The 27509-nt window shown below is 42.9% G+C and overlaps 1 protein-coding gene across 5 annotated transcripts in view; it reads right to left on the bottom strand.

Annotated features, from left to right (window-relative positions):
* The window catches only part of chd9 (chromodomain helicase DNA binding protein 9), a 270685-nt gene that overhangs the window by 154226 nt on the left and 88950 nt on the right, over positions 1-27509 (bottom strand). Inside the window, exon 1 of one of the 5 annotated variants that reach the window (XM_078210884.1) lies at positions 12943-13078. The exons of the other annotated variants lie outside the window; for them this stretch is intronic. The gene's annotated coding sequence lies outside the window, so the exon portion shown is untranslated. Of the gene's footprint in view, positions 1-12942; positions 13079-27509 lie in introns of those variants that run through there. 5 annotated transcript variants of the gene reach the window in all.

Below are 27509 nucleotides of genomic sequence, written 5' to 3'. Positions count from 1 at the left end.
GACAACGCAAAGATAAGTAGGAAGGTAAATTGTGAAGAGAGCATAAGGAGGATACAAAGGGACAGTGATGGGTTAATGGAGTGGGCAAAGATCTGGCAAATGGAATATAATGTGAGCAAATGTGAAATTGTCCATTTTGGCAGGAAGAATAAAAAAGAAAATGATCTCAATGATGAGAGATTACAGAGCTCTGAGATTCAGAGAGATATGGATGTCCTGGTGCATGAATCACAAAAGGCTAATGTGCAGGTACAGCGAGTAAGTAGGAAAGCTAATGGAAGTTTATCGTTTCTTGCGAGGGGAATCGATTCCAAAAGTAAGGAGGTTATGCTTCAGCTGTACGGGTCACTGGTGAGACTACATCTGGAATATTGTGGACAGTATTGGCCTCCTCATTGAAGGAGGCAGCTCAAAAGGTTCACCAGATTAATACCAGGAATGGATGGGTTGCCTTGTGAGGAAAGGTTGAACAGGCTAGGCTTGTATCCACTGGAGTTCAGAAGACTAAGAGGCAACTTGATTGAAACCTTTAAGATCATGAGGTGCTTTGACAGAGTGGATGCGGAGAAGATGTTTCCTCACGTGGCAGAAATCTAGAACTAGGGTTCACCGTTTAAAAATAAGGTGTCACTCATTTAAGATTAGATGAGAAGAAATCTTTTCTCAGAGAGCAGCGAATCTTCAGAAATCTTGTTCAAAAGGTCATGGAAACAGAGTCTTTGAGTATTTTAAAGGCAGAGCTAGATAGATTCTTGATTAACAAGGGGAAGAAAGGTTATCGGGAGTAGGCAGGAATGAGGAGTTGAAGTTACAATCAGGTCAGCCATGATCTTATTGAATGATGGCGCAGGCTCGAAGGACTGAGTGGCCTACTCCTAATTTGTATGTTCATCTGGTTTTCATATGCAACCGCTGCCCTTCTTCCTCTAGATGGGAGAGTGCTGTGTTTAGAAGGATGTCAAGCAGCCTAGGTGAGTTGCTGCAATGCATCTTGTACATGGTGCACACTGCTGCCACTGTACATCGGTGGTGGAAGGAGTGTATTTCAAGCAGGCTGCTTTGTCCTGGATGGTGTCGAGCTTCTTTGAGTATTGTTGGAGTTGCACTCACCCCAGAAAAGGGGAAGAGTATTCCATCATATTCTGGATGTGCCTTGTACATGGTGGACAGGCTTTGGGGATTGAGAGTTACCCATCGCATGATTTCCAGCTGCTGACCTGTTCTTGTATGTTCAGTATTTATATGGCGGGTCCAGTTCAGTTTCTGGTCGTAGGGGCAACAATTACTTATGGAACTTGCAGGCCAGGAGCCACCTTGCTGGGAAAATATGCTCATTATGTTTTCCTGTGTAGGATGATTCTGGAAGTGGAAGATCACGCTCTCTTTTTGATTGTGGAATGATGAGCATTGACAGGGAAAGAGAAGGAAGGTTACCCAAAGGTTAGAGAGAAATCAACTTTCAAAATGACTGAAATGAAGTGCTTTATAAAGAAAAAAGCTCAATCACGCAAAAAAAAGACAGCAGTGCCACTGGAACATACGTTCACAAAAATGTTGTAAATTCACACTTTGCAGATTGGTAGTCACAGCCCAGGTGTTGGATCTCTGGGGAAATAGTTCTTACACTCCACCTTTAATATAGCTCTGCTTAAGAGCAGCAGCATTTGGCAGAATTCACTACAGTGAATTCACAACTTGGAAAAATTCAGTGAATTTAACAGACTATCCCTCAATGACAAAATGGAGAAAGGATCAGAAAAGCACAATTCTTCAATCCATAGAGGAATGGCAGTATCTGTCAGCCAAGGGCTACTCCATAAAAGCACGCCGAATTTTGTAAATTTTTATTTATTCAAGGGATGAGAGCTTTGCTGGCTCGGCCAGCATTCATTGCCCATCCCTAATTGCCCTCGAGAAAGTGGTGGTGAGCTGCCTTCTTGAACCGCTGCAGTCCCTGTGATGTAGGCCCACACACACACTGCTATTAGAGAGTGAATACTAGGATGTTGATCCAGCGACTGTGAAGGAACAGCAATATATTTCCAAGTCAAGATGGCGGAGTGATCAAAAGAAAACTTCCAGGTGGTGGTGTTTCCATGTATTTGCTGCTCTTGTCCATCTATAATGGTACTGGTCGTGGGTGTGGAAGGGGTTGCCAAAGGAGCCTTGGTGAGTTCCTGCAGTACATCTCATAGATCGTACACACTGCTGCCTCTGTGCATCAGTGGAGGGAGGAATGTTTGTGGAAGGGACGCCAATCAACCTGGTTGCTTTGTCGTGGATTGTGTCGAGCTTACTGAGTGTCGTTGGAGCTGCACTCGTCAAGGCAAGGGGAGAGTATTTCACCATACTCCTAACTTGCGGCTTGTGGATTATTGACAGACTTTGGTGAGTTAGGTGGTGTTGCTCACCGAAGGATTCCTAGCCTCTGGCTTGCTCTTGTAGCCACAGTATTTATATGGCTAGTCTGGTTCAGTTTCTGGTCAATGGCAAACTCAGGATGTTGACAGTGGGAGATTCCATTATAGTAATCGGCACGGTGGCATAGTATTTAGCACTGCTGCCTCACAGCACTAGAGATCCAGGTTCAATTCTTGCCTCGGGTCACTGTCTGTGTGGAGTTTGCACATACTCCCCGTGTCTGCGTGGGTTTCCTCCTGGTGCTCCGGTTTCCTCCCACAATCTGAAAAACATGCTGGTTAGATGCATTGGCCATGCTAAATTACCCCTTGTGTCAGGGGATTAGCAAGGTAAATATGTGAGGTTACGGGAATAGGGTGGAATTGTGGTCGGTGCAGACTCGATGGGCCGAATGGCCTCCTTCTGCATGTAGAGATTCTATGATTCTAGTAATGTCATTGAATGTCAAGGGGAAATGGTTAGATCCTGTCTTGTTGGAGATGGTCATTGCCTGGCATTTGTGTGGTGTGAATGGTACTGCCACTTGTCACTCCAAGTCTGGATATTGTCCAGGTCTTGCTGCATTTGGACATGAACTGCTTCAGTATCAGAGTTGTCGCGAATGTTGTGCGCAATCAGTGAACATCCCCAGTTCTGATCTTATGATGAAAGGGAGGTCATTGATGAAGCAGCTGAAGATGGTTGGGCCTCAGACACTACCCCGATGTCCTGCAGCTGAGATGATTGACCTCCAACAACCACAACCAGCTTCCTTTGCGTTTGACATGAGTCCAACTAGCAGAGAGTTGTCCCCGATTCCCATCGACTCCAGTTTTGCTAGGGCTCCTTGATGCCACACTCTGCCAAATGTGGCCTTTTAATCAAGGGCAGTCACTCTCACATCTGCAATTCAGCTCTTTTGTCCATGTTTCAAGCAAGGATGTAATGTGATCAGCCGCTGAATGGGAGTGGCCCTGGTGGAACCCATCAGTGAACAGCTTATTGTTAAACAAGTGCTGCTTACGATTACACTGTTGATGACACCTAATCAATTTATTGATGATTGAGAGTAGACCAATGGGACAGAAATTTGATTTGTCCTGCTTAGCTTTTCCACATTGCCCGGTAGATGCCAGTATTGCAGCTGTAGTGGAACAGCTTGGCGAGGAGCACGGCAAGTTCTGGAGCACAAGTCTTCAGTATTATTGCCGGAATATTGTCATGGCCTGTAACCTTTGCAATATCCGGTGCCATCAGCCATTTCTTAATATCACATGGAGTGAATCGAATTGGCTGAAGACTGGCATCTGTGATGCTGGGAACCTCACGTGGAGCCCAAGATGAATCCCCCACTTGGCACTTCTAGCTGAAGATTGTTGCAAATGCTTTGGCCTTGCATTGCTGAGCTCCTCCATCATTGAGGATGGGGATATTTGTGGAGTTGTTTAGTTGTCCACCATCATTTAGGGCTGGATGTTGGCAGGACTTCAGATCTTAGATCTGATCTGTTGGTCACTGCTTATGATGTTCGGCACGCAAGTAGTCCTGTGCTGTCGCTTCACGAGGTTCACACCTCATTTTTAAGTATGCCTGGTGCTGCTCCTGCACCCCTGCACACTTCATTGAAACAGGGTTGATCCTCTGGCTTGGTGGTAATAATAGAGTGCAGGATATGTGGGCCATGAGGTTACAGATTGTGGTCGAGTACAATTCAGCTGTCACTAATGGCCCACAAGTGTCTCATGGATGCCCAGTCTTGAATTGCTAGATCTGTTTGAAATTTGTTCCATTTAGCCCAGCGGTAGTGTCACACAACACGATGGAGGGTATCCTCAATGTGAAAACAGGACTTCATCTCCACAAGGATTGTGTGGTGGTCATTCCTTCTGATAACGTCATGGACTGATATATCAGTGGCAGGCAGGTTGGTGCAGATGAGGTCAAGTGCGTTTTCCATCTTGCTGGTTCCCACATCACCTACCATGACCCAATCTTTCAGGGCTTGGCCAATAGTAATGCTTCCAAGGTACTCTTGGTGATGGACATTGAAGTCTTCCACCCGGAGTACATTCTGCATCCTTACCACGCTCAGTGCTTCCTCCAAATGATGTTCAACATGGAGGAATACTGATTCATCAGTTGAGGGGTATGCTAATGTGGTAATCAGCAGGAGGTTTCGTTGCCCAAGTTTGACCTGATGCCATGAGACTTGATGGGGTCCAGAGTCGATGTTGACGACTTCCAGGGCAACTACCTTCCGAATGTATACGACCATGCTGCCACCTCTGGTGTGGCGTCTACACATTGTCTGTAAGACAGAGTCAGGTTGTTGCTTGACTAGTCTGTGAACAGCTCTCCCAATTGACACAAGCCCCCAGATGTTAGTAAGGAGGACTTTGCAGGGTTGGGTTTGCCATTGTCGCTTCCAGTGGGTCCATCTGGTTTCATTCCTTTTTGTTGCGGTTTGATGCAACTGAGGGCATTTAAGAATCAATCACCATGCTCTGGGTGTGGAATCACACGAAGGCTAAATCAGGTAAAGATGGCAGATTTCCTAAAGGACATGAATGAACCAAATGACTATTTACAATAATCGACAACGGTCATCATTAAATTTTTATTTCCAGATTTTTTTATTGAATTCCAATTCCAGCACCTGTCACGGTGGGATTCAAACTCACATCGAAGAGCATTACTCTCAGTTTCTGTATCACTAGCGACAGTACCTCTACATCAACACTTCCCCAATAGGTTGTAGTGGGTTAACACTGTAGACAATATTAAAATTCAAACAAGTGATAGCTAAAATCAGCTCAAACTTCAAAAGTTCCTTAATACTGTAAACAATAACGAGGAAGCAGTCCATGATTTAACTTGGCCTTCACAATCCACTGAAGAACTTGGCCTTTCTGGCAAACCCAGAACTGGGGAAAGAGAATATAGCCAGATTGAGTTTAAAACATAGCTGAAGAGAGAAGGGAACCAGACGTTTAACTCAAAGTGACTGAATCTCTGGATAATTTCCCCCTGCAAATCCTAATTCTGCAAATTGTGAACAGAAAGCTCAGCAACCAACACAAAAAAATCGTCACTTTCAACTCAACATTCTGCTCACACTCAACCTGCCAATTCGGACATCACCTCAACATACACCACTGCACCAAAACTAAAACATCCGTAACAATTCCTACCAATGGGACTGAATGACTGCAGAGGAAACTCAGTTAAACAAACAAAGTACATCTGCAAACAATTTCAAACGTGCTTCAAGTTATTCCATTCAAGGAACTGTTTTGCAATGTTCCACGAGGAGGACACATAAAATCCCTACAGTACAGGAGGAGGCCATTCAGCCCACCAACCACAATCCCACCCAGGCCCTATTCCCGTAACCCCACATATTTGCCCTGCTAATCCCCTGACACTAGGGTCAATTTAGCATGGCCAATCAACCCAACCCGCACATCTTTGGACTGTGGGAGGAAACCAGAGCACCCAGAGGAAACCCACGCAGACACAGGGAGAATGTACAAACTCCACACAGACAGTGACCCGAGGCTGGAATTGAATCCAGGTCCCCTGATGCTGTGAGGCAGCAGTGCTAACCACTGTGCCACCATACCGCCCTGTGAAGCTGCGTAGCTATAGAGGGAACAAAGTCACCTAACATGGTTAACTACCAACCAAAAAGTTAGCTACCAATCATTGTGCATTTATTAGGTGCACAGATATTCAAATACGAGTTAACCCCATAAAGTTCATTTTGCTTTAGACACATTGTTGAACACAGCAGGGACTTGACCAAATCCAGAGATTAGCAATAACATTGAACACGTCTTGCTGTCTGACCCGTGACTAAGGAAGTCAGTGAACTTGAAAATAATTAGTTAAATGCAAAGCATCCAAGATGTTTGAGGTGTGATACAACAATGTAAATCCAAATCCTAGTTTTCTAAGTTTCAATATCAGGTCTTTCTAACTGCAACCAGAAAACTGTGTACCACAAGAACATTACAATTTCGGCAACTTCATGGAGGGAAACAATTTACAAAACTGGTATGTTTAAGCTTGCTTCTCAGTATTTTAACATTAGCACTACACAAATTTAACATGCAGTTGGTATCGGACATGGAATTTTCTTGGTCACAATTAATAAATCTGAAGTCTCAATAGTTTTGCACCAAAATCTTGCATTCTGTGCCTGACAGTTAGGGCCAATGCAAAAACAGAACAACTGCAAAATCTTCAAACTAAAATTGGATATAAATACCACACAGTGACCGTCAAGGCAGACTCTGACCTTTGTTTTGAAAGATTGATATAAACCACTGAAACAGAAATCTGTAAACTATCTGAATCCTTCAAGTAGAATAACACCATATAATTACTGCCTTATAAGTATGTCAGATACTGATTAAAACACACACCCCTACGCAGTTTACATTGACAGATGCTTTATACGTTGTTGAGATCTGCCCCCAAGGACACATTCTCTGCTCACTTCTTCCCACCTCAGTCTTACGCTTTCCTCTTCAGTTGCTTGCAGAAGACAGCTTGAAATTTAAAATGGGAGGTTAAAAATCAATCAGTCTTTCGCCCTGTTGCCCTACTTCACTCTCATCTCCCTTCAATCACCTCCTTCAGCAAGTTCCCACCTCTTAGGATATGGCCAATCCAACATTGGTGCTTTTATTAATGATGAACGATCTTCCCTCCTCCACCATCCCGAAAACATTTGCATTGCTCTCATATTCTCTCCAACTGACTTACTTCCATCCTTCTATAGAACCACATTTCAGTTTTAGAGGCTTTGGATGTCCACTTTTCTCAAGGTCCACATTTCAGTCCTGTACGAAACATTCCAAATCACAGCCTTGATAATTATTTTCTTAAGACGTGTAATCATTCTTATGCTGTGCGATTCTTGTTTGGAGAATTCATCCTTTGCCATTGCTTATTCCAGCTTTGATTTCTTCATGACAATAACCATCTTCTGAAATGATGCTTTCCAGGTACTTAAACTGTGAGACCAGTTTCAGGCTCTACTGCCATTATTAGCAGAGAGGGTAGTGCAGTTGCATTGTTGCTGGACTAATATTCCAGAGACTCAGGGTAATGCTCTGGGGCTGCAAGTTCAAATCTCACCATGGCAGATGGCGAAATTTGAATTCAATAAAAAAATCTGGAATTCAAAGTCTAATGATGACCATGAAACCATTGTCGATTGTTGTAAACAAAACTTCTGGTTCACTCATGTCCTTTAGGGAAGGAAATCCACCACCTTTACCTCCATGTGATTCCAGACCCACAACGTGATTGACTCTTAAATAGCCAGTTCAAGGTCAATTAGGGATGGGCAGTGATGCCCAAATCCCCTGAACGAATAAAAAAAATCTTCCAATTTTTATAACTTTTCTCTTCTTTATTAATTTACATTTCATAAACTTCCACCACTTCATTCATTCTATTAGAACCTGCAGATCATATGCTGTGCGAGCCACTAGGGCTTGGTCATCTGCAAATCAACTACCTTCACCAACTGATTTCCTATTTTGACATCTTTCTGAACTTCATCTGGTATTTCTCGTACCCTGGCTTCTGTATAGATGTTAAAGAGCAACGCTACTGGTAGACAGCCTCAGTTTCACAACTCTTCCTAAAACCAAACTGATCATAGCTGATGTAGTGATTTGCTTTGGCTTCCAATCTATTTATTAGGATCTTTGACATTACCTTGAATGCACGTGTAATCAGAATTTTACGACATTCTTCACATTTTCTGTGTTGGTCTTCATCTCCTTTGCGACCATTGCCCTCCCCGAAAAGTCTTCTGGTCATTTTCCCTTTGTCTGCATCTCCTTACACAAATTAGTCAACTCTCTCATTGCTTTTTTAAAAAACACACTTTTATAATTTCTGCAGGGAATCCATCATAACCTTCTGTTTTTTCTAGCTTCAGTTCTTTCAAAGCTTTAAGTGTTTCACACTCCAGAGGATCAGGTTCTAAATCATCCTGGGAAATTCTCCCTTCTCTGGTTTTAGGTCTGCTGGGCTGGTCATCTTTGTTATAAAGGTCTCTGACATGCTCTTTCCATCTATCCTTTACTTCCTCAGGTTCATGCAACATACCATCTCTACCAGCAATTCCTTTTTGCATTTGCTTAGCTCAGTCAATTCATGTATTCTCTCTGTGTATCCGTCTTTTATTTTTACAGTTTTTTTCAATTCTCCGCACTGCTTCTCCTTATCACTCTCTCATCTGCTCAATCTTGCTTCTCAGCTCGCTGTTTGGTTTTTGTTTACTTTTTCTTTAAATTTACAGAATTATTTTTATCATTCATGTCTAGCTTCAAAACAGTTCAATAAAACAGACACAAAATGATATTTTAGCTCCCAAAGTAAATCCTGAAGCGATTTTTAAAATTAATGGAAATACTTTCATTTAGTTCTTAATCTTCTGTAACCTACTGCCAATTTTCTAAATTTTTTTCTCCTTTGCATAATTTTATTCCTTGCCATTTAATCCAAGGGAGTCTGTTCCATGTTGGGGCACTGCTTGTACTCCAAAATCTTGTTCAGGTGGCCATTATGGAGGGTCAAGTCTCCACAGTGAATGCCTTCACACTAATCAACTGAAGAGGAGTACCATAGCTGGCCTGAACCAATGCTGACATATGCATAGCTCCAAAAGTGGTAGGTGAATAATAAGCAGGGACCCTACTGAATTCTGCTATCCTAACATAGATGCCAAATATCGTTTCTTCCCCACCCGCCCCCACCCACATCCCCATCAGTACTCAAACTAACAGCAGCTATTTTTTGAAATCATGGTTGCTATCCCCTTAAACTGATTGACAGAATATGTGCCAGGGACATGGATTTGTTGCAATCTTCAACAACGGGAACCCCTGGGAGAAGAGGACATTTCCAGTTAGCGGGTGGGTTATCAATTTAAGATTATGAAAAGTTATTGGCTTCAATGGACTTCTGAACACTTGCCCGATTTGGACACATTCTGTGCCAGATGAAATACCCAGACTGCTATCTCACTGGAACTTGTTTCATTGGGAAAGGGCCAGCGGTATAAAGGTCTCTCCGGGTTTGGAAAAAGTTGGCTTGGTGCATTTGTTCCTGGCTTCTTTTTCACGTTTTCCAATTCAACTGTGCACAGAGAAGAGAACAGAATCCGAAATCTTAAGTGTGTGCATGACTCAGCTACTCACTGGGTAAACATGCTCAGCCAACAAGTAGCATAATTTCCATCTATCTACACTGTTGTTCCTTGTCTACACAGCCCAGCTTCAAGGGCTGCCAAATCCAAAAGGGTTTTAATGTGCCAGTGCTCAAAGGGCTTCACACACACACAGGCACATTTTACTAACATTAAAAGGAGAAAATTCACCTTTTCCCAGGCAAACTTTGATGGACACCTGAATTCCAACAGCTGTCCACAGAAGATACTGTAGGCACTGGGAAAATAACATCTATCTAGATAAACCTTATGCTCTTTAGAAAGTACGTATCAAAACTTTACAGCAATTATTACTTTTGCAAGTTGCAATAGCATGTTGCATCTGAAATTGGGACCTATCCTTAAGATAAACACATCATGGAAATGGTACATTTCACGCAATAATCAATACTGCTGTGTTGTCTGAGCTTCTGAAAAAATTTATATCCACCGTGATATTTATAATACATCTTCCTACAACACAGTTAAAGAGAAATGGGGCACATTTCCCCTACAAGTTTAGATGACAGAATTACAGAACTTGTGGATGAAAAATACAACTAAATGCACACACAACATATTTATTTTAAACTGTATTTACAGCCCCAATAGGATCTTCAAAACAACAGCTGATAGTTCGAACCAAAAGTCAATCAAAAAATGACTTGATCATGTGCTATAATGGTAACCAATTTACCGCCTAAAATGTAAAAACAAAATGAGCTTTTATCATTTAAAAATTTATAGATAGGGAAATGGTAATACTGACAATTTTAATTTTTCATATCGCAGGAGGCAATTTGCTGCAGTAACCAACCTCTTCGGAACCATTTCTGGATCACAGACTATTAGTTCCAAAGCACAGTCTTCAACAGTCACACTTTAAAGGGGCACAAAAAGTACATTGTGCATGTTATCATTCACTCAGGGAGTCAGAGTTGCTCTGGTAACATGCGCTTTTACACACATATTGTAGCCTGAAGCTATAGATAGTGATGGTAGAGGCTACAATGTTCTTTCCATCATATAGCTGACCAGGTTCTGCTCTTCCCACCTGCCACTGCCGTGCTGGAAGGATCATAGAATCCTACAGTGTAGAAGGAGGCCATTCAGCCCATCAAGTTCCCACCAACCACAATCCCACCCAGGCCACATCCCCATAACCCCATGCAGCTTGAAACTCAACCTGTTTCGCCATATCATGAACACGCCTTCCTTGACCATCAGGTCCTGAGGCAGAGCTCAAACCTGACTTTCTGGCTAAAAGGCGGGACCATAACCCAATGCATGGCAACGCCTCCACGTACAAAGAACAAAGAACAGTACAGCACAGGAAACAGTCCCTTCGGCCCTCCAAGCCTGTGCCGCTCCTTGGTCCAACTAGACCAATCGTTTGTATCCCTCCATTCCCAGGCTGCTCATGTGACTATCCAGGTAAGTCTTAAACAATGTCAGCGTGCCTACCTCCACCACCCTACTTGGCAGCGCATTCCAGGCCCCCACCACCCTCTGTGTAAAAAACGTCCCTCTGATGTCGGAGTTATACTTCGCCCCTCTCAGCTTGAGCCCGTGACCCCTCGTGATCGTCACCTCCGACCTGGGAAAAAGCTTCCCACTGTTCACCCTATCTATACCCTTCATAATCTTGTATACCTCTATTAGATCTCCCCTCATTCTCCGTCTTTCCAAGGAGAACAACCCCAGTCTACCCAATCTCTCCTCATAGCTAAGACCCTCCATACCAGGCAACATCCTGGTAAACCTTCTCTGCACTCTCTCCAATGCCTCCACGTCCTTCTGGTAGTGCGGCGACCAGAACTGGACGCAGTACTCCAAATGTGGCCTAACCAGCGTTCTATACAGCTGCATCATCAGACTCCAGCTTTTATGCTCTATACCCCGCCCTATAAAGGCAAGCATACCATATGCCTTCTTCACCACCTTCTCCACCTGTGTTGCCACCTTCAAGGATTTGTGGACTTGCACACCTAGGTCCCTCTGTGTTTCTATACTCCTGATGACTCTGCCATTTATTGTATAACTCCTCCCTACATTATTTCTTCCAAAATGCATCACTTCGCATTTATCCGGATTAAACTCCATCTGCCACCTCTCCGCCCAATTTTCCAGCCTATCTATATCCTGCCCGACAATGCTCTTCGCTATCCGCAATTCCAGCCATCTTCGTGTCATCCGCAAACTTGCTGATTACACCAGTTACACCTTCTTCCAAATCATTTATATATATCACAAATAGCAGAGGTCCCAGTACAGAGCCCTGCGGAACACCACTGGTCACAGACCTCCAGCCGGAAAAAGACCCTTCGACCACTACCCTCTGTCTCCTATGGCCAAGCCAGTTCTCCACCCATCTAGCCACTTCCCCTTGTATCCCATGAGCCTTAACCTTCTTAACCAACCTGCCATGTGGGACTTTGTCAAATGCCTTACTGAAATCCATATAGACGACATCCACGGCCCTTCCTTCATCAACGTACATGGAGCAAGACATTATAAATAACTGCAGTAGCTGTTGAACCTGTTTTTCAAGTGTTACATGCATGACCTGATAGCCTCGAATTTACTGCAGCAATTTCCAATCAATAACTGAAATCTGGATCTCAATGGAAGTGGATAGACGAAACCCTATAAAGATACATGCAAGGCCAGCATGGAAGCTTGCAATATTAATCTCAGCACTCATGGACAACAGGTACTTGCATAACAACACAATGGTAACATATCTGACAGATTATTTTAGATTAAATTGAAGCTGCAAGATATGGCTGTCAAGCATCCAGCCTGCAAGTCTACTCGTGCATCTCTGCCCTATGGCTATAAATGCAATATGGGTTGCTAATATTATGTCTCATCCAAGAATAGGATCATCTCCTAGTCATCCAGTACAACTGAGATGCACCGGTTGATTCAATGAGAAACAGCCAAAGAAATCTGGCCACAAATCAAAATAGCTCCCATTTCCTTTTAAATTTGAATTGAAATGTGTCATGTACAAAATAAGGGTTTAAACAATATTGTGTCCTTCCATGGCTTCACTAAAGCTACCAAGTCTAAAGATGTGCAGGTTCGGTAGGTTGGCCATGTTGAATTGCCCCTTACTGTCTCAAGATGGGTAGGTTAGGCGTGATTAGTGGAGTAAATACATAGGGTTACGGGGATCAGGTCTGGGTGGGATGCTCTGTTGGAGAATTGGTGCAGGCTCGATGGACCGAAAGGTCTCCTTCTGCACCGTGGAGATTCTATGATTTGGAGTTTGCAGCCTCTCCTCAAAACTCGAGCTTGGTACTCACGTTTTAGCCCAGAGTTGCTGCAACTGGAGTTGGGTTGTGCAATCTGAGTCTGTGCAGTGTGCACAATTCCCCTGAATGCCAGACTGATTGATGGAACATCCAGCACTTGCTACCGGCATCTTTTGCTTCAAATAATCTTGAAAGACCAGAAGAAACATTTCAAAAGATGGAGGTAAAATTTATATTCAAGGTTATTATTCACAAAAAAAAAGCGAGAGCGAGAGGGAGAGCCAGACTTGATGACGATCATTAGTTTTTTTGCTCAGCATGCATTTGTGCCAATTCACATATTTGTTTGGTTAGTGATAGCAGTAGTGAAACCGGCCATTGCTAGAGCATACTAGTACCTGTCACGTTAGCCTCATTCCATCCTGCGTTCCTGTGACAGATGTGAAGTATCTGCTTGATTCAATGGTACCATTTCAGAATTTTTAAAAAACTTTCATGGGATGTGAATGTCACTGGGAAATCCATTATTTATTGCCTCGAGAAGATGGTCGAGAGCAGCCTTCTTAAACTGGTACAGTTCCTCTGGTGTAAGTACACCCACAGTGCCGTTAGGAAGGGAGTCTTAGGATTTTGACCCACTGACAGTGAAGTTCTAAATTTCAATGGTTTGGCTTGGAGGGGAACTTGCTGGTAGTGGTGTTCTTAGGAGTCTGCTCGCTTTGTCCTTCCATGGGGCAGAGGTCATGGGTTTGGAAGATGCTACCAAAAGAGCTTTGGCAAGTTGCCAGAAGACATCTTGGCGATGTTCATACTACTGCCATTGTAGGGCAATGGTGGAGGGTGAATGTTTAAGGTAGTGGATGGCATGTCATTCAAATGGGCTGCTTTTTCCTGGTGTCAAGCTGCGAGAGTGCTAAAAATTTCAAATCAGAAACTTGAACACACTGTCTAAGCTGACACTATAATTCAGTGCTGAGAAGGTGCTGCACTGTTTGAAGTCTTTTGGACTATATGTTAAGGCTCCATTAGCATGTTCAAGTGGGGGTGTCAAAGATCCATGGTGTTCCAAGACAACATTTATCCCTCCAACAGACCCTTCAATCAGGTTTCCTGAGCATTCATCTCATTTCCATTTGTGCATTCTCACTGCGCGCACATCAACTCATACATTTTCTTGTAGGAAATTATTTTAAGCACCTAGCTGATCACCCACAATTAGTCAACTAGTGCAATAAAAGCACAACACAAATACAGGAAAAATGAAATGGAGTGGAGAATTAACAGGGAATGATCTAGAGCAAGTCTTCATATATTGTATTGTATTCTAAATGATTATACAAGCCTCATTTGTTAGGTTAAAACTCAAAAAACTAGGAATACAGAATGACCAACAGTCAACAGTCAAGGATTTTACTGTGGTTTTTTGATTTATCATTGCCATATGTATTAGTATACAGTGAAAAATGTTGTTTCTTGCACGCTATACAGATAAAGCATATCATTCACAGAGAAGGAAACGATAGAGTGCAGAATGCAGTGTTACAGTCATGGTTGGATGTAGAGAAAGATCAAGTTATTGCAAGGTAGGTCCATTCAAAAGTCTGATGGGCGCAGGGAAGAAGCTGCTTTGCATCGGTTAGTACGTGACCGTAGACTTTTGTATCTTTTTCCCAACAGAAGGTGGTGAAAGAGAGAATGTCCGGGGTGCGTGGGATCCTTAATTATGCTGGCTGCTTTGCCGAGTCTGCGGGAAGTGTAGACAGAGTCAATGGATGGGAGGCTGGTTTGCGTGATGGACTGGGCATCATTTATGATCCTTTGTCGTTTCTGTTATTCACATTTGGAGGAAAATTCTCAATCAAGGTTTCTAAATATAAGCATTTTCATTTATGCTGAGTTTTTTTTTTAACTGAAGTAAACACCGTGACAGAGATGTCTGGTTAAAACAAGAGAAAACTGTAAATTCGTTTGATCTTAATTTTTACTTCCTTCTGGCCCTCACTATAAAAACACATGCCCTAAAAAACATCAGTTCTGATGAAAGGTCATCAACTGAAAACATTTACTCTTTTTCTCTCTTCACAGATGCTGCCTGACCTGACTTTAATCCCATTTCCAGTCCTTTTTCCCATGTATTGAAATCACTGAGTGAGTCTCGATATTACATTTCAAAAAGCACTCTCACTGGCGGGAAACCAAGTACCAAGGTGTTAACGTCTACTGCATACCTGTCAGCATCTAAGTAGTGGTGTGATGATCTTCAGTGTAAAATGGCATATGTGATGTACCATTAGCTGCTAAAACAGCAACTATATAGTATAGAAAGGTAATGGCTGAAAAAAATGGGTGAGCTTCAATGGAGTTTCAGCCTCTGATCCTGTGTTGCTGTGGAGCAGTTTGCCATCCAGCAGCTATGATGATACTGGGAAGAGAAGCATGTTGGTATGAAAGTTTCCAGCACTTTTTGTTTTTGATTCAAATTTCCATTGATGGCACTGCTGCCTCACGGCGCCCGGGAACCGGGTTCAATTCTGGTCTCAGCTGACTGTGTGGAGTTTGCATATTCTCCCCGTGTCTGCATGGGTTTCCTCCAGTGCTTCGGTTTCCTCCCAGTCCAAAGATGTGCGGGTTAGGTTGATTGGCCATGCGAAATTGCCTCAGTGTCAGGGGGATTAGCAGGGTAAATACATGGGGTTACGGGGATAGAGCCTGGGTGGGATTGTTGTCGGTGTGAGTTCAATGGGCCGAATGGCCTCCTTCTGCACTGTAGGGATTCCATGAAACTTTCACATGCTTATCTTACCAATACCATCAAAGCTGATGGGTAGCAAACCACTCCACAGCAACACAGGATCAGAGGCTGAAACTCCATTGAAGCTCACCCATTTTCTTTTTTAACTATTATCTTTCTATACTATATAGCTGCTGTTTTAGCAGCTAATGGCACATCACATGTGACATTTTACACTGAAGATCATCACACCAGCACTTACATGCTGCCAGGCAGTGCAGTAAATGTTAACACTTGTGTGTGGCATAGAACTTTTCAGTGCACTTTAAAATGTGATATTGAGACTCACTCAATTATTTTAATATATGGGAAGAAGGACTGGAAATGGGACTAAAGTAGGTGGTTCCGACTGAGGAGCCAAAACAGACACAATGAACTGACTGGCCGCCTTCAGTGCAGTACTTTGTGATTCAGGTCCCAGAATTAGAGCCATACAGCATAGAAACAGGCCCTTCGGCCCAACCAGTCCATGCCAACCATGGTGGCCTCACAGCTCGTCCCAATTGCCCACCTTTGGCCTATATCCCTCTAATCCTTTCCCATCCATATACTCATCCAAATGCTTTCCAAATGTTGCTATTGCCTGCCTCAACCACTTTCTCTGGCAGCTCATTGCATATACGCATCACCTTCTGCATGAAGAAGTTGCCCCTCAGGTCCCTTTTAAATCTTTCCCCTCACACCTTAAACCTATGCCCTCGAGTTTTCAATTCCCCTTTCCTGGGAAAAAGATAGGATGTGTGTACATCCTATCTATGCCCCTCATGATTTTATACACCTCAATAAGGTCACTCCTCATTCTCCTGCATTCCAAGGAATAAACTCCTAGCCTGGCTAAACTCTCCCTGTAACTCAGGCCCACCAGTCCTGGCAACATCATCGTAAATCTTCTTTGCACGCTTTCCAGTTTATCAATGTCTTTCCTATAGCAGGGTGACCAAAGCTGTACACAATACTCCAAGTGCGGCCTCACCAACGACTTAGACAACTGTAACATAGGTTTCTAACATTATATAGGCAAGAAGAATTTTTGTTTTTAAACATACATTTTAATCAACTCTTCCTAAGAAAAGGAAAATACAGTTATAAGTAACAAACATTTGAATTTTCCAATCATCTGACTCACACGATAATGAAAATAATGTGTTCAAGGTCTTTAACTAAGCAATACAGTTATGCATCAATAGAGTCAAACAATGCCAATGGCGACTGTAAAAGCTTGTTTAACCCCCAGCTCTTTCACTGAAAGGAGTAGATTTCCTCAAAGGGAACCCAGAGCAAGCGCTGTAATCATACTCAATCTTACCAAGCCTGGACAAGCAAGTCCAAAGAAAAAATTCTTTGTGCAAAAGATTGTGAGGATGTGGAGTAGACTGCCCTAGAATGCCATAAAATCCCAACCTAATTGTGAGATTTAAAAAGGGAGGTAGGTATTTACCTGGGAGGTAAGGGCATGATGAAACATGGAGAATAGGTTGGGGGGATTGAAATTTTAAAAAAAGAGTTGGGGCAGTTAACAAAAAAATGACAACGCAAACTCAATGGGCTGTTTTCAGCTACTTTGGTTGCTTTGCCACATTCCTTTTCTTCCTCTCCACACTTGCACATTATAGCTCTAAAATTCCCTACAATTATAAAGGGTTTTTTTTCGAGAGAGGTTTGAGGATATTCAAAAGAGAAACTGCTACAAAATATATAAACTTATTTCAGGACCAGTGGGAAACTAAGTGGTAGATTATAGAGGGGCAGTTTAAGAACTGATGGCTCTACACTCGGAGCAGTGACACAACCCATAATGCTAGTAATCAGGCACAGCATCTCTAGACCGTTCCTACTGAACCATTTCAACCATCAATTGAACATGCTACTGTTCAAATACTTGTATGTGACCATCGTCTGCCTGGTTGCTTGCTTTTGTTAACAGTTGCACACTAAACTCTTTGTATCGCTGTCGTGCAGAGTGGAAGCAATATACAATTACTATTGCTTTGTATTTTAAAACTTCCAAGGGGACAAAGGCTCTTTTATTGGATTGCACCATTATTAAATAGCACGAAATGAAAACATCTATACGCTTATATGTGTTTTTTGGGTCATGGTCAGAAATACTATGAACAAAGATCTTGTTGCACGCCTTATGACATGATGGTATGGAAATAGTGAGCATTGTGCAACGTACTCTCTGTCATCGGAGAGTCCTAAGCAATATGCAAGTTCCCACATTGTCTCCAGCCAGCTCACTTAAACACAAGCTACTAACAGACTTCAACAATTATCTTTTTCAGATTACGTGGCAGATCAGTAGAGCATAGATTTTAAACTGATGCTCCCGTTCCTGCTAGAAATGGCAGGGGTCCACAAGATCACTGGATTTCTGCATTTATTGGTTGACGAATACATCATTTCTTTTACCAGATGCAAAAACTTTTTCTGCAATGGACAGCAGTTACTGTCTTTCGCTAGTTAGGACAAGGGATCAATAATAGCATGTCAGTATTGGCAGATCTCCCATACAGAGGACAGCCACTACAGTTGAATAGCATTGTCCCTCAAAATGCAATGAAGTCAATCTGGATGTTTAGCCAAACAGTTTACTGTTGCCAACTTTAGTGGATGAAAACTTAATACGACATTCCTTTCCCATTTATTTTAACTCAGGCATTAACCTACTTTAAACCGATTGATGTCTCTGCCAAAATAGCAGAGAAACATCAAGCACTGAACATTCGTCCATTGACATCAGCAAGTCTTTCCTAGATTATTGTTTGGCTTAAATTCTGGGAGAAAGCATTTGTAACACACTGTAACAGAACATTAGAGAACATTGGGGCGGCACAATGGTTAGCACTGCTGCCTCACAGCGCCAGAGACCCGGGTTCAATTCCGGCCTCGGGTCACTGTGTGGAAATTGCACGTTCTCCCTGTGTCTGCGTGGGTTTCCTCCAGATGCACCGGTCTCCTCCCACAGTCCAAAGATGTGCGGGTTAGGTTGATTGACTGCGCTAAATTGACCCTAGTGTCAGGGGGATTAGCAGGGAAAATATGTAGGATTACAGGAATAGGGCCTGGGTGGGATTGTCGTCGGTGCAGACTCAATGGGCTGAATGGCCTCCATCTGCGCTGTAGGGATTCTATGATTCTAAATGGGGTTGCAGGGCTCTAAGCAGTTAAGATTTTGCTATTGTTAGGACAGTACAGTTAAAATAAATGAACAAAGGGATGACTGTACTGTTTGGCTTAAGTTCATCCTTGAGCACTGTACATATTGAAATATTTTCCACTTCTTTGCAGAAACAAACTCCAGATACATAAAGCTGAAGCCTTAAAGGGTTAATGATTTGCATAAACGTTGTAAACGATTTCACTTATTCAGAAAAGATTAAAGTGGCCTGAGAGGAAAAAACACTGCTGGTACGTATTGCCATTTAAAAAAAAATGTTCTGAAGCAAAGCCAAGTGATTTTATGCAGTATGCCATTCTGCAATGTAATTTTCTCCATGCAGTTAAATTGTTGCCTCCATTTATCTATTGCAGCTGCTGTCTGTGTGGAAAGCATTTTTCTAGGGCTCATAAGTTCACTGTTGGAGGTATAAATGTTTTCTCAGTACGTCACACCCAGCAGTTCAGCAGTCCTAACAGACTAAATGAGTCATCACAGCAATTTGGGGGTTGGTTGGTTGGTTGGGGGGGGGGGGGGGGGGGTGGTGCAGAGAGAGGAGGAAACACGTTCCAGGAAAATCACCCACTACCAGAAAATATTTAATTTGTCAAACCCACTGCTCAAACTGGCTCAGCTCCTAACTACTCCTTTCACATTCATCCACTAACCTACCCGCCTCCTTTTCCTGTAAACACTTCCTTTTTACCTTTGACCTAAAGGGTAAACACAAGACAGACCAATAATCTAAAAGCTACTGTTGGAAAGTCTTGTCCTTTTTTTAAAAAGTGTCATTTCATTGGCAGGCAGTGACGGGTCCCCTCCATACCCGACACACAGCGGTGCCGACCAGGAATCAGATTTCATTTCTGGCTGCCAAACGTATCCAGGTTACAACAGCCTTCAATTGTGCCAGGAAGCAGCAATAATTTCTCTGTCTCCATTAACCCATTTCAGACTAGGCTGCCTAAAATTAAAGCTAGCTGTACTGACAGTAATGCAATCTAACTCAATTTTTTTCTCTAAAATTTTCTGTTGTGTTACAAATGCTTCCTGCCAGCATACAAAAGTGCACACAGCTATCATTTATTGAATATCGTCAAGTGACGATAGCCCACGCCACTGCCCAACATAGTCAAAGATTTGCCCTTGATGTGTGCAACTCAGATCATTCAGCCTCTAAAATGGATGAGGTACCAAAAATATAGCTCCAAGTTATTTTGTAAAATGTCTCCGTCGGGTTCATTCTGCAACCATTTTCTTTCAATATTTTGCCTTTAGAACAGGGTTTTAAAAAATGAAAGTGTAAAATTACCAAAGCATTGTGTCGCCAGCCCTCCAAATTGTCCAGGAGTCCTCTGGGATTAATTGGCTGAACACTGGGAGCAAAGTATTTGGGGCATTTTGTGTTTGTTTTTCATATTTATTAAAGATTTCCCTTTATTAGCTGTAAAAAGGGAGGGAAGGCAGTTTGACCAGGCAAGTCAATCAGAGGTAGGAAGGTCATATCATAGAATCCCTAGAGTGCAGGAGGAGGCCATTTGGCCCATCGAGCCTGCCCCGACAACAATGCCACCCAGGCCCTATCCCTGTAGACCCATGTATTTACCCTGCTAATCCCCCTGATACTAAAGGAGCAATTTAGCATGACCTGCACATCTTTGGCGTGTGGGAGGAAACCAGAGCACCCGGAGGAAACCCACGCAGACACTAGAACATGCAAATCCCACACAGTCACCCAAGGCCGCAATTGAACATGGGTCCCTGGCACTATGACGCAGCAGTGCTAGCTACTGTGCCACCGTGCCGCCCCTTGAAACTTTTGAGTTTACATCCAGCTAGAGCTAGTTACCTAAGTAATGAGCCATGTGCTACCTTCCCAGGATACAGTTCTTCACACTATAGAACTCACCTCAAAAACACACAGTACCATTGGGATAGTCATTCTTGTCCTGATCAATCCACCTCACTGAAAAGTAGGGCCATTTGGGTCTGTCCACTAATGTGACATGTCCATCTCGACTCCCATTCATTGATTCTGTCTACACTTTCCACTGCCTCAGGAAAGCAGCCAGCATAATCAAGGACCCCATGCACCCTGGCATACTCTCTTCCACTTTCTTCCACTGGGAAAAAGATACAAAAGTCTGAAGGTCATGCAGCAACCAACACCAGAACAGCTTCTTCGCTGCTGCCTTTAGACTTTCGGATGGACCTACTTTATATTAAGTTGATCTTAATCTACACCCTAGCTATGACTGTAACTATATTCTGCACCCTCTCCTTTCCTTCTCCCCTATGTACTCTATGAATGGTGTGCTTGTCTGTACAGCGCGCAGGAAACAGTACTTTTCACTGTATACCAATACATGTGACAATAATAATCAAATCAAACATGATTTTAACTCACTTGGAAAAAACTAAAATCAAGTTATATTTTTAAAGTGCTCCTAAACACACACACAAATATCCAAGCGCTCTCCAGAGGAAAGAGACAAAGAGGAGAGGGATTGAAGAGGTGACAAAGCACAGTAGAATGGAAGGAGGTTTCCCACACCTTTAACCTCTGGTTATTTCTCTCCTCCCCATTCCCAGCAATCAAGGCTTGGTCCCTCCTTTTTCTCATTTACATGTTGTTCTTTGGCAACATCTAAAAGCACAGCATTAATTTTCACATGTACGCCAATGACACCCCAGTTCTAACTCACCACCACCTCTTTTGACTTCTTTGTTGCTTAATTATCAGTCTGCGCATCAGGCATCCAAGTACGGGATGAGAAGAAATTTCCTCTCATGGATTATTGAGAAGACCAAAGATATTGTTTTGGGTCCCTGCTCCAAACTCCTTTCCCTCGCTGCTGACTCTATCCCTTCTCCCTGGCAACAGCCCGAAATTAAGCCTGTCTGCCTGCAACTTTAGTGTTGGTCATTTGACCATGAGATGAGCTTCCAACCTTATACATGTGCTTTGGAAGACCCTCTATTTCCACCTCCATAACTCTGGCTGACTTAATCTCCCCTCAACGTATCTGCTGCTAAAATGAGCATCCACGCCTTCACTGCCTCTAAACTTCGCTAGCCCAGCGCACTCCTGCCTTCGACGCCACATTCAGCCCTCTGCAAACTTGAGGTCATCCAAAGCCCGGATGCCCATTTCTTAACTTGCAGCAAGGCCCATTCAACCATCACCCCTGTGGTCGCAGGCCTTCACTGGTTCTCAACCAAGCAACATCTTGAATTTAAAATTCTCATCCTGGTTTTCAAATCCCCCCATCACCTTGCCTATCCAGAACTGTGGAATGTCTCCCAAACCCACAACCCTCAGAGATCAGAGATTTCTGCTTTCCTCTAATTCTAGCCTCTTGTGCATTCCCAATCATTCTCCATCATGCTCCAACGTTGTGGCTGGATCTTTTTTTATTTTTCGCTTTAATTTTTATTCCATCCCATCCAGAAAACCAAATTCAAATTGAATCCAATTCATGGTTCCCTTGAGAAGGACAAACAAGATCCAAGCTGACAAGATGAGGCATTGAGCCCCATCTTGGGCACTATTAGTCACAAGTAGGCTTACATTTACTCTGAAATGAAGTTACTGTGAAAATCCCCTAATCGCCACACTCTTGCGCTTGTTCTGGTACACTGAGGGAGAGTTTAACATGGTCAATGCACCTAACCTGCCCACCTTTAGACTGTGGAAAGAAACCAGAGCACTCGGCAAACCCACGCAGACACGGGGAGAATTTTCAAACTCCACACAGACAAGCCGGGAATTGAACCGAGGTCCCTGGCCCTGTGAGGCAGCAGTGCTAACCACTGTGCCACCGTGCTTAGCCAAAAGCCAAGATTGCATCAGGTGACACCTCGGTCCAGCTACCCTGATCATAGACTCTACCCTAGTCTGGGAGATCAATCTGCCTGGTCACTGACTCTCCCCTGCCAGGCAGCTGTGCCTTCAGTTACCTTGGCCCCCAAGCTCTGCAATTCCCTGCCAAAACCCCTCTATCTCACTTCCTAAAGCCTACCTCTTTGACCAACGTTTTGGTCATCTGACCTCATAGCTCCTTATGTGGCTTGATATCATATTTTGTTTTATAATGAGTCTGTGAAGTACCTTGGATGTTTTATCACATTTACATAGCATTTTTAATGTAAGTTGTTGCTGTTTTGAACACAGAGGGGGGCAATGTGCTGAGGGACGGAGTTTGAGAACAGAAACTTAGTGGCTAAAGGAGTAGCCCCAATGGTGAAGCACAGTGAGTGGGAAATGAGAAGTGGTGCACAAATCCAAAAAGAAAAATAAAATACTTGCATTAATATAGCACCTTTCACAACCACATGACATGCAAAGTGCTCTTAAACTAATTAAGAATTTTGAAGTGCAATCTCTATGGTCCCCTTCACTCCAACAAAATAGAGCCTCGGAATCTACTATATCGATTTGCGACCTCAGTTTAGCATCTCACCCAAAAGCCGTGGACAGTGCAGCATTTTCGCTCTCTCTCTCTCCCCCGTATTGCACTGAACTGTTAGCCTTTTGATTTTTGTGCTCATGTTCCAGATTAGGACTGGAAACCACAAGTTCCTGATCAGAGGCTAAAGCGCCATCAACTGAGCTACAACTGAAGGAAAGCTCTTAAGTTGGGGGTAAGGCTCTGGAAGAAGATAAAAAGCAAGCGTCAGTTTGTCAGTGATCGCATGAAGATGACAAAATGGGGGCAAACGCTTCTGCGCAAATGAAAACATTAATCTCGGCATTCTGAATGAAACCTTTTCCTTTCAAAAATGGTTTGTATGTCTGGGAAGCTTTAGATATGGCAAGTGCAAGAAAAACTGCCAAACCATTGACATGGGAAAAGCAGGGAGGGAGGCCTAAGCCATTCAGGCAACAAATGTGAACAGCATTGCCTTTGCAGCCATTATTTTCACCGACACAGAAGAAAAAGTCAAATGGTTGTATTTGTGCTTCTGAACATGAAGAAAGTCCATGAACCCAATCCCAGTAAATCAAGGGGGCCCAATTTATGTGTTTATGCTATGAAATTATTTTTTTCACCAGTAAATGTTATCTGAAAATTCACAGTATAAATGAATGGATTGTACACAAAGAGGCAGGGCACATACGGAACAATTGTGTTTTAGAAAAAGTATCTTCTGGTGGTAACATTAGTGTCTCTCAGGGGTTTCCTTATAAAAAGTGTAACCCCATAGGGCCATACTGCTCCGCAACAGGATACCTTGCACCACCACCACCATCAAGGCAGCAAAAGCATATTTAGAAACACGTTAGTGCATTTGGTCAATGGTCTGGTTAAATGACATCAGAACACTTCTTATGCATCTTATTCAACACATCGGAAACAGCCCAACACAGCATTCCACAACATTATCAAGTTTCACAATTTGTGCACTCCTAATTCCCTATTAAATCTGTCGAATAATTTTGTACATTTCTAATGATGGCTGAAAATACAATGACTGGAAACAAACCTCTGTGGAATTCAGAGAACACTTCGAACAAGAGAAAACTTTATATACAATGATAGATTTGAACTAAGGCTAAGTCAATATTCATCACCATATTGCACAAATAAACATTAGTGACTTTAACTAGTTCAAAGAGATGCTTATGAAATAGAATTGGAAGCAATGTTAGCATCAACTTTACATTGGCAGATGCAAGCTTATTCTTAATGTGCGTCTTTGATTAAGAGTTGAAAACTAATACTATTGCTTAAGGTTCATAGCACAGTCTGTCCAAACTCCTTTTACAAAATAGTACCAGAATGCAAACCCAGGTTGCAAGAGGTGACAAGATGCTTAGCTACTCTAATATGCTTCCTGGCACCTTAAAAAAAATAGGGCTTTGGTTCCAGTTCTTGCAAAGGTCAGCATGGTGCAGGGGGTGCTTTAGATATGGCAAAGTTTCTCACTGAAAAAGATTTCAACAGAACATTGAGCTAGAATAATCAACTAAAATACTTTATAAATGCTACCGACTTCAGAATTCAGAAAGGGACCAAACTGCCCCATTGCAAACACAAGGGGTGGGATTTTCCGGCTGTGCTTGAACCAAAACTGGAAATCCTGCCTGAGGTCAACAGACCTGTGCATGGTCCTGTCCCGCCTGCAACAATTCCCGTGGCAGGCAGGGACGGGAAAATTATGTCCAAGGAGTCATTAAATCAATGATTGTGACAATGCTGTCACCAAACACACTGTTCTGGGAAAGAGTAAAGTAATGAATGCTGTTCAATAGCATCCATTACCTAAATCAGCTCAGATACTAGATACAGCTCCAACAGAAACAGTCTCAAGAATAAACAGTATTATGAAGTAAACAGGCAAAGTTACTTAATTGGTAAAATAATGAATGAACATCAGAAAATCCAAAAGTCTTTCCATTACATGCTCCATAATGCAACACTGACCTGGTCAGTAAAACAATGCTTCCATGTTAGGCTTCACACTAAGAATACATTATGTACACCAGCCAGCAAATCACAGATTTCTCAAAGAAATGGTCGACTGAACAATATAGTTCTTCCTGCATCTAAATGTCTGCATGCAGGGGACATATTTCCAGGCAAGCACATCATCAGAGGCCCCAACAGGGAGAAGTGACATTAGGAGCTCTATTGCTGGCAGTAGTATGGATTTTCTGCACAATGCTGGTGCGGTTGAAGAATCCCCTTCATTCCTGACATGAAAACAGAAAAATTCAACTGAAGCACAAGCAACTCTTGCAGTGTTGCTCAAGATGTAACACTGCAGAGGATTGACAGGCTCCACATCTCTCTCCAATGCTGTATAACATAGAGTAAGTATCGGTAGCCTCTTGACATACAGTAAACCTCTATTCCTCTGAATAACTTTAGACTGTACTAAATCCAGGACCAGCTGCTTTTGCCACTGTTTCTCCTTTGCACATATCAGATATCATTACCCAGTCAAAGAGCTGAACCAAATCTACAGGCTCACGTCACAGTTGGTTTAAGTTTACCAACTCTCAGATGACGAAGCAGTTTGTGAAAGCGCAAAGCTCTTCCTTACGATTTCAAGAGCATTCTACATCCCAAAATACACGATCATGTACCTTACTGAATCCAGCTGATTGAAGCATTGAAAAAAATTGTCCCCACACATTCTTGTTCAAAATAAGAGATATAAATATGCTTTTAAAAAAGTTCTCAGAATTTAAGTTTCAGCAATTTTCACTGAAGTAACATTAAACTCAAGTATTGCAAACAGGCTTCCCACAGGCAGTTGAGCAACAAAAGAACAGTGAACAAAATGAATATCATCAGACAAATTCCCACAGCTTTAAATCGCTGGTCTCAACTACAGACAAGGTAGGAGATTTGCCAGCAGTGTGGAGAAAGTAAATGGACAGCTTGACCAGGGAACATCCAGCTAAATAGACTGCCCCAGATCACACTTGGCAGTAGTCTGGGAGGATGCCCCAAGGCATCGTCAATGTTGATCTGTAATCAGTCAAGGCAGTGCGCAAGATTTGCCTCAGGCAGTTCAAGTAGACAGGTCTCGGTCCTCTCGCCCACGAGGCATAATCAGAAATAGATAAAATGGGGAATCCATAGGTGGAAATGTTTCTTTTATGGCTATGGCGTGGAGAAAAGAAAAAGGGAACACACAACTTTCTCACCTCAACTCATTAACCCTTGTACATTCAAGCATCGAGGAAAGAATCAAAGGCAGCTCGAGTGCCCCAGAGTCGAATAACTGAACAACTGCCAGGATTAGGCAGTAACATGTGCAACTGATCCAGTTAGAAGAGAGGAAAGCTGGTGTCAGTGTCATCAAATTCAAACAAGAGTCACTTTCTTCAGGGAGTGGGGGGGTGGGGGGGGGGAAGAGTTTGAAGGAAAAGCCCTCAGGCAACAGGGCAACCATGGTTGGGGAAAAAGTTAGCCCAGGGTGCCAAATGCCTTAGCCCCACAGTACTACATGCTAGTGGTGCTTGCACGATACTAGAGGTTCTCTGTGCCCTTCCAAATCTTTGGAAGGGCACAGTTTCATTCTTGCCAGATCCATGGTGATATTGCTCGAGATCAAGTACACCTTCATAGATCAACTGGACTGCAATTACTGCATCAAGGGCCACATTAACAAAGCTAAATAGAATGAGTTATATTATATCCTGAAGTACACATTAAGGAGGATAAGTTAGCCGAGAAGGGAATGCTACACAAATTTAACAGGATGATACCCGGACTCTTAGGGTTAAATTACAAGGTAAAATTACATAAATGAGGTTTCTATGGCCAGGAATTTAGATGGTCAAGAGGTGACCTGGTCATTTTCAAGATATTGAAGGAAAACTATCAGGTGGATAGAGAGAAACTACAACTCAGCCTTAAACACCATTATTCCCATGAAACTCATCTCCAAACTCCGTGGCCTGGGCCTCGGCTCCTCGCTCTGTGACTGGATCCTGAACTTCCTAACTCACAGACCACAATCAGTAAGGATAGGCAACAACACTTCCGCCACGATCATCCTCAACACTGGTGCCCCAGAAGGCTGTGTTCTCAGCCCCCTACTATACTCCTTATATACCTATGACTCTGTGGCCAAATTCCCCTCCAACTCGATTTTCAAGTTTGCTGACAACACCACCATAGTGGGTCGGATCTCAAACAATGATGAGAC

This window comes from Mustelus asterias, chromosome 4 (assembly GCF_964213995.1).
Source record: "Mustelus asterias chromosome 4, sMusAst1.hap1.1, whole genome shotgun sequence".
Classification (NCBI taxonomy): Eukaryota; Metazoa; Chordata; class Chondrichthyes; order Carcharhiniformes; family Triakidae; genus Mustelus; species Mustelus asterias.
The sequence above is the reverse complement of the archived record's forward strand: the minus strand, read 5'-3'. Positions and strand labels throughout refer to the sequence as shown.